This window comes from Arvicanthis niloticus, chromosome 3 (genome assembly GCF_011762505.2).
Source record: "Arvicanthis niloticus isolate mArvNil1 chromosome 3, mArvNil1.pat.X, whole genome shotgun sequence".
Lineage (NCBI taxonomy): Eukaryota > Metazoa > Chordata > Mammalia > Rodentia > Muridae > Arvicanthis > Arvicanthis niloticus.
This window is the reverse complement of record NC_047660.1, coordinates 64,469,214-64,477,859: the sequence shown is the minus strand read 5'-3', so window position 1 is coordinate 64,477,859 and position 8,646 is coordinate 64,469,214. Positions and strand designations below refer to the sequence as shown.

At 42.4% G+C, this 8,646-nt stretch overlaps 1 pseudogene; it reads left to right on the top strand.

Annotated features, from left to right (window-relative positions):
* The first annotated feature begins 2,208 nt into the window (after positions 1–2,208).
* LOC117705976 (chromobox protein homolog 3 pseudogene) lies at positions 2,209–2,805 on the top strand (annotated as a pseudogene).
* The last annotated feature ends 5,841 nt before the right edge of the window (positions 2,806–8,646 follow it).

The window sequence follows — 8,646 nt, the reverse complement described above, 5'->3', positions numbered from 1 at the left end:
CCTTCCTTCCTCTTTCTTTCTTTCTTTCTTTCTTTCTTTCTTTCTTTCTTTCTTTCTTTCTTTCTTTCTTTCTTTCTTTCTTTCTTTCTTTCTTTCTTTCTTTCTTTCTTTCTTTCTTTCTTTCTTTCTTTCTTTCTTTCTTTCTTTCTTTCTTTTAAACAAGCCAGTTGAAAATAAATGGAATTAAACAAAAAGCAAACTAGACTTAGCCCAGGAAAGGCTGAGGCACACCCTCTCCTACAGCGCCCTCTGCTGGTAACTTCCGGCCACAGCTAATCTTGATTTCATCACAACATTCTCCAAGGTGTGTTATTTCAGTGGACCCACCTACTGCTTGAGGAAACCACCAGCTTAAAAAAATAAAGCCCAAACTTCCACACAGAGACAGGGGGCTCACTCTTTAAAGCTGTAGCACCGTTTTTCCCATCGCCCTTCTTGCTAACCCTGCCTTTGAGTCCCTTCAGCAGCCCTGGACCAAGCTAAATTTTCCCAGGTTAAGGCCAATATTGGTGTTTCTCTTCTGTCTGGCATGTGCCTCTCCCTACTGCTGCTGTATAAACTTTTGTCTTATTTAAGGCCCGTTCAAATACCCCTTTGAAACTGGGCATGGTGAAACATGCCCGAATCCCAGAACTTGGGAAGTAGAGACAGGAGGTTTGCAAGTTCCAGGCCAAGCTGGGTTACAGAACAAGATCTTGTCTCAGAATAAATAAACAAGAGGCCAGAGAATTTGCTCAGCTGCTAAGAGCAATCTCTGTGCAAGCCAGGTAACCTTAGCTTAGTACCCCTCTCCTGTGTAAAGGGGAATGCTGGCTTCACAAAGGTATCCTCTGACTTCCATAACATGGGTACCCATCCCTGCCCCTTTATGCAAGCGCGTGCGCGCGCGCGCACACACACACACACACACACACACACACACACACGAGTAAGAATTTAAAAGGTCTGAGATGGTTCCGCCAATTAGTGCCCTTGCCTCAAGTCTGAAGACCTGAGTTAAATCTTGGAACACACGAGATGGAAGGAGACAACAGACTCCCTCAATAGTGATATATCTGCAACTTGATCCACAAAATAGATGAATGTAACTAACATAACATATAAAATAATTATAATTTAAAAAAGAAACAAACAAAAATCAAAATCATAAAACAGGCCCACTGAGCCTGACAACCCAAGTTCCACCCCCAGATCCACATAGTAAAAGCAGAGAGTTAACTTGGGCAGTTCATACTTTGACCTCCGTACCTACTGTACACAGCACCCCCAACATAAGAAGAAAACAAAAAAACTCAGAACAACACCTCTACCCAAATCTCGTCCCCCTGGGAAAGCTTTTAAAATCACCCAATTGAATCCAATCTGTCTTTTCTCCTTCCCTCAAAGGATCTTGTACTTTCTCAGGAAGCCTTTCCACATTACGCGCATTTATAGCTCCTAATGTTTTTGCCCTTTATGTCCATACTTAATGGTCACATTTTTATCTCTAAGGTAGAAATATTTCAATCCCTCTTTTCTTGATACATTAAAATGTTTCTAAGACAAGAGCTGTACTGGTTACCACATAAAATAGATGCTTTGCAATAGTTATAGTCTGAATGAAGTTATTGCTGTTTATGAAGTTACTACAAGATTCTGCTTTGTAATGTATGTGAATGTACATACATTTACATCCCTCATTGGTCATGGGCTTTCAGAAGGAAATACAGTGTCTCTCTTGTATTTAGATAACATTTTTCATCTCCACTTAGGATGTGGGGGTTTAGGTTAAAATCACCACTGGCGAGGCTACAGATGCTGCCAGGCTTGATGGTCTGAGTTTGAGTCTAGAACCCACATGGTGAATAGAGAGGACTGAATTCTACAAGTTGAGAAGCAATCACCCCCTCCTGAAAGTTGCCCTGTAGCCTCTTGTACCATGGCGTGCACGGATACCTGTACAGAATAGATTTCAAACGTCATAAGGAAATTTCACAAATTGCCACTAGAATCCCAGGAGAACACAACATACATGAGCACCCTGCTGCTTTATGTACTTCCAGGCACCCTTGGTGCTAGGCCTGCGACATTGTGGAGCCTGGAATGCTGCTCATTCAATAGCCTAACTACTACTTCTTTTGGGCTATCATTAGCTTCCTAGAAAGCCACTTCTATGACCAACTTAACATCCTGATAAACTGAGTTAAAACCCTTGGAATCAGACTCTGCAGGATCCGCCGCCCTGAGCGTCCGAGCGGTGAACTCTTCAAGTCTCTGATTAAATTTTAAAAATGGCCTCCAATAAAACTACATTGCAAAAAATGTGAAAGAAACAGAATGGAAAGAGTAAAAAAGTTGAAGAGGCCGAGTCTGAAGAAATTGTTGTAGAAAAAGTACTGGAGTGTCGTGTAGTGAGTGGGAAGGTGGAGTGGAAGGGGTTCACAGATGCTGATAATACCTGGGAACCAGAAGAAAATTTAGATTATCCAGAATTAATTGAAGCATTTCTTACTTCTCAAAAAGCTGGTAAAGAAAAAGATGGTACAAAAAGGAAAGCTTTATCTGACAGTGAATCTGATGGTAGCAAATCCATGAAGAAGAGAGTTGCTGCTGACAAACCAAGGGGCTTTGCCAGAGGTCTTGATCCTGAACGAATCATTGGAGCCACAGACAGCAGCGGAGAATTAATGTTTCTCATGAAACGGAAGGACTCAGGCTGACCCTGTGCTGGCAAAGGAGGCAAATATGAAGTGTCCTCAGATTGTCATCGCCTTCTGTGAGGAGAGGCTGACTCGGCATTCTTGTCCCGAAGATGAAGCACAATAATTGTTTTATATATATATATATATATATATATATATATATATATATATATATATATATATATATATATATTCTGGAATCTGGATCTTGGGTTTTGAAACTACCAGTGTGGAAAAAAATAGCATTCTGATGAAAATCAAGTGTGATATGCTGGCTTTGAAAGTATTGACGGTAGTTGGGATAGTTTTGGGTTTTGTTCTGCATCAAAAGGCACTGATTGCTTTGCGCAAGTGAGAGCTTTCTGTAGCTGCTTCTTTAACAAAAGAATATTTGATACCATGTTGTATTTTCTCAGCTTTGAAGAACAGCTTTTCTTAAATGCTGGGGAGATTTTACAGTTATTACTCAGTCTGAATTTATTTTTAACCGAGACACAGAAGGACCGTTCTGGGTTTTGTTTGTATGTAGTGTATGCATAAAACACAATGACTTGTTTGTTTTGTCTTGTTTTTAATACTTAAAAGAACTGAGGATGAAAACACAAGTTGATGAGATTCCCTTATTGTGAACATTTTTCTGAAACCATAATCTTTCAGATTAAGCAGATTCTGTAATTTATTGGATAGTTTAAAAGCAACCACATCAGGATTGATGTATTATCACATAAATGTTGTAGTTTATTTACAGAATGTTGTCCATACCAACTCCACCTTCAGAAAATGGAATTAAACAAAGTAGTAGTGTGATTTAATAGGGCCTAGTGTGGTGGCACAAGCCTTTAGTCCCAGTGCTCTAGAGGCAGGTCCAGGTCAGCCAGTCTGCCTAAAGGTTCCTCTGGTGAACCATTCCTTTGTAGAAAGTTAAAATCTGTACTAACAGGTTATTATTCGTGGAATCTGTTTGATGTGGAAATAGGATCATGGTTGGAGCTAATGTTGGCAATTTAAGACCTGCTGACTAAGTGAGTGAACAAGATTTGCTAATACCAATTAACGACTTGCATGCTTTCCTTTACCCCCGACTCATTCCTTACTGGTAGGATCAATCTTTTCAGTATTTGCCTTCTGGTTCAATGAGCCAGAAAAGTAACTTTGTAGTATCAGAATGTCATCCAACTGTATATTTACTTTATTGTAAATAACGGTGAACAGTGGTCAATAAATAGTTTTATATTAAAAAAAAATTTAAACCCTTGGAATCTTTTAACTTCACAAAACCCGGTTCCCCACCAACAGCAGAGCTAGGAAAATCATCAGACAGCATCTGAGACCTACAGGAGAAATTCCCCTACCTGCTGTAATTGCCTCTCTGATGTACTCACAAATGTATTTTAAAATTGATTTGAATTATAACTGCTGGGGGTCAGTCCTGGCATTCAGGTACTGAGGTGGGACACAGCACTGGATGAAGTAAGTCCAAAGGCTGATGGTCTTTGGCCTTATAACTCTCTGACTGTTCTGGGGGCCAGAAGCTGAGCTGGCTTCTGGTGATTTAACTCCTGCTGATAGCAACAGTGGGGGAAAAACTTAATTACTTTGGTTCTTTTCTCTTTGACTCAGGCCTCACTGGCCAGGTGAGAGGCTTGGAGTTCCTTAACTCTTTGTGAGCCAGAAAGAAAAGAAAAGAAGAGAGAAGGAAGGAAAGAAAGACATACATACACACACACACACACACACACACACACACACACACACAATGGGTTAAGTAAAGAATGGCTAAATCACTTCTTTATTGCTGGAACATGCTGAGGTACCAGGCACATAGAATAGAGTTTATTCAGAGCATGAGGAAGGGAGACGGGGTAGTGGAGACAGAGAAAGGAAGAGAGGGAGAAAGAGAGAGAGAAAGAGAGAGAGAGTTGGAGGCTAGTGAACTTGTAGAGAGAAATGGGGAGGGAAATGGGGAGAGAAGGGACAGAGAGGGAAGAGAGTAATAAGAGCAAGAAGAACAAGAGAGAGGGGGCAAGCAGCCCCCTTTATAGTGAGTCAGGCACATCTGGCTGTTGCCAGGTAACTGTGGGGTGGGCAAAATGCCAACAACACTTAGTATTTATACTTTCTTAGGATAATTGATCACATGGCTTTCTAAGCATTTTTACATTTCTTAAGTTCATAGTAACTTTAAGGCAATAGTTCATGTCATAGATCCAAAAGTAGTTACAGAAGAATTGTTTACATGTCTTTCCTTTAAGACTAGTGCCTGACTAAACATTCATTATCTGTTACTAGGTCCATAAGTTCATTCTAAATTTAAAGCAGTAATTTTCTTGTTGTAAGTTAGCACCGTTTTGTCCAGAGACAAATCATCTGCCTTGTGTCTCATTATTTTGAAGTCTTGTATAGATAGACCTGTACATCATTTATTTTCTGTCCTTGCACCACTCACAGTTTTTGACCTTTAGTTACCAGATAGTGGCCTCGTTCTTAATGTAGAAGGGATGTTTTCCTTGATCACAAATTTGTTCTAAGCCTGCTTTCTTTTCCTACTGCAATTAGTCCATGACATGTGAATGTTTTCAAGCTTGATTTGCAGCTTTTATTCTATAGGGGCCTTGAGATTACTTATATTAATTTAGGAATTCTATAAAACCATTATGATTATGAAATCATCAATTTGTCTACATAACATTACTATATGAAAGTACATCTTCATATTGATTTTACAGAAAATCTGCCCAATAGGGTGGGCTGATGCCCAGGAATCATTAGGCTGTCAGGAAAGGCACATCAACAGTGAGAGGCAATCCTGGAATGAAGTCTCTTGAGGACCCTGCTTCTCAGAGCTCACCTATTGCAGCATGCAATATGGTAGACCATCTCCAGAAAACTTACTTGCTTACCATAGCTTTTCCTAGGTGGCTTCTGACATACAACTTTCTTTGTTCTGCAGCTACAAAACCTCACAAAAACCCCTTCCACATGGGAACATGGGAGCTGGGTGTCTTAGTTACTGTTTTACTGCTATGAAGAGACAACATGACCAAGGCAACTTATAAAATTAAGCATTTAATTGGGTATTGCTTACAATTTCAGAGTGTTAGTCCATGATCATGGCGGGAAAACAGACAGACATGGCACTGGAGCAGTAGCTGAGAGCTTTTTATTCTGATCTGCTAACAGGCAGATGTGGGGGGTGGAGCATGGTATGGGATTTTGAAACCTCAAAGCTCACCTCTAATGACACACATCCCCCAGTAAGGTCACACTTACTCCAAGGCCACACCCCTTAATCTATTCAAACAGTTCCACTAACTGAGGACCAAGCCTATGGGGAGCCATTTTTATGCAAGCCCCCACACTGGGATAACCCAGCTCCATATTTTCTGGGCTATGGTTGAAGGACTCTAGCAGTACAAGTATGGGAGCAAGGTATGCCAGGAAGCATGTCTTTGTTGAATAGGGCCATCAGGTGCGGGGATGATTAGCTTGCGTGTGGTCTCGTGTTGGGTGCCGACTTTTAGCAGAAAGCGGCTATCAGCTTTGCAGCCATCTTGAGCCATATACCCTGACATGAGATTTGGATTACAATAGCCTACAACAGCTGAGAACACTCCGATAATCTTGGTTTAGATACCTTGAGATTAAAGGTGTGTGAGATTAAAGGTGTGTGACTTAATAGTATACTTAGAATTATAGAGATCAGAGTTAGAGACAAGACCTAAGGGCATGATTAAAGGTGTAACTTAGAGGCGTGGCTTAGAAGTGAGACATATAAAAGGCAGAGACAGAACAGATCAGAATTGAAACGATAGAAGACATTAGTCAGACTATAGAAGACAGAACCAGAGATCAGAGAATATAGACTGAGATCAGAGACTATAGAGGGATCATCAGAGACATATCTCAGACATTAGGTAGAATCTGCCGTCACCCTCGCTCTTGCTGAAGCCCGACCTGCAGACCGAAGCGGCAGCTTGGGCCGGGATACAGTGGCCGCCCAAACTTGGGTTGGCCCGGGCCTCAACATTTTGCCTGGGCTGCAACATTTATTTTGGCCGCCCCAACTTGGGGCTAGTGCGGTCCCCAACAGTCTCGGGCATGGGTTCCTGTTGGGTGGTTGTGGTTTCCCCAGCTCCGAAGAGACTGGAGCACAGGAATTTTGACTGAGTTCATTCCGAGCAGCACCTGGCAGATGCTGCAGGGCTCATGCCCAGGCGCTGGGAGTTTCACTCAGTCTGAAGTCCCACAGGAGCACAGGGCTCTTTTGAGTGGGCTTGGAGGCCGGTGGTCTCTATTCTCGAGCCCCCAGACACTGTTGGGGTGCTGTGGAAGAACAGAATGGGGACTAGGGGTGTACAGCGCTGGCCCGAAGCCAAGAGAAACAAGGCAGAGGGGAGCCCTGTCAGCGCCCAGCAGGCGGGATGAGACTCTTGGTTTGTCACTTGCTTGGCAGGGTCAGCTAGCTTTGTTGAATCAGTGGCCTCCATGGTGGGAATGTAGAGAGGTCCTCAGGCAGGAGATAAGGCGCTGTGGCAGTAGTGACAACAGCTCATTAAAGGCCTTCTCCATGGTTCCCCATGGTGGACCCCAAAGACACGAGGAAGTCCATGGTTCCAAAAGGGTTTATTGTCATGGTGGGAAGTAGATGGATCTGGGTGCACACCCCTGAAACTCAGGGAGGACCTGACTTAAATAGGGGGGGAGGAGGGAGGAGGGTCTGGGAAAGAATACTTAATTAGCTACACTCTCTGGTCTTTTGGGTATCTCATTAATACGGAAATCTCTAGAGCCCCTGAGACCTGTAGTCATGTCCTCTATCTGTGGAGGGGCTGGTAGGGGCATTGCCCTATGTGACTGGAAGGTGAGGGTCAATGGAGATCTTAGACCGTGTGTCCGGGACCCTGGGTCCTGGGGGCATGGCCGAACACCTGCCATTGTCCCATTAGGGTCCGGGGTTCGAGGCCTGTGTCCAATCAGGTACCAAGCTATCCTTTTGTGGTCCTACAATCAGGGTGGTCTGCAGCAGCAGGATCTTGCCCAGGCTTTGCACCAAACACATTGCCCAGATGCCTGAAAGCCCTGGCTCTGAGCAATCTCAGGATGTCCAAGATGGGTCACTCCAATAAGACATAGTATGGTGTCTGAGCTAGATCAACAGAAAATGAGTGTGCAGAAATAGCAATGGAATCTAAACAGAGTCTGACATTTGGTTCAGAGCAGCAAACCAGAGCTTGTTCTTGGTCTTAACAAACATACTACAGATGATGGCATTTCTGTGCCACTTACGACTTTAAGTCTAACATTCAAATTTAAATTTTTACTAAAAAAAAGACAAAGGAATCTTATATGAATGGCATGGACATAGATAAAAGTGGACAGATACCTTGAAAAACAAAAATTATCAAAATTCATGTAAGATGGAAAGATAGCCCTACTGTCCCTACATCTACCAAAGTAGCTGAATTTGTAGCTAACCAGCTTCTCACAGACACAGACAGCTTCACAGAGAAGCTTTTTCCCAGCCTTTAGAGAGACTGCATGGCAGTTCTTTAACACAGACTCCCATACAACTGAATAAAGAGACAATGTTCCCAAATGACTCTTTTAGACTTCCAACCAAACTATTCAGAAGATATAAACGGGGATGGGGGGTGGGATGCATTTTACATCAATTAAAGAAACAATCAATCAAGAGGGCATTACAATTATATACATAAGCTTACCAAACATAGATTCATCCAATATCATAAATACTCCCAGATGTAAAGTCATAGATTAGCCCCAGTACTGTAGTAGTGGGTGACTTCAAGGCCCCATTCTCAGCAATAGATGGGCCATTGGGACAAAGTTTAATAACACCATAGATCAAATTAACTTAACAGACATCCATAGAACATTCCACCAAACACTGTGGAATACCCATTCTTCTCAGTACTTTGTAGGAATTTTCCTAAAACATCATAAT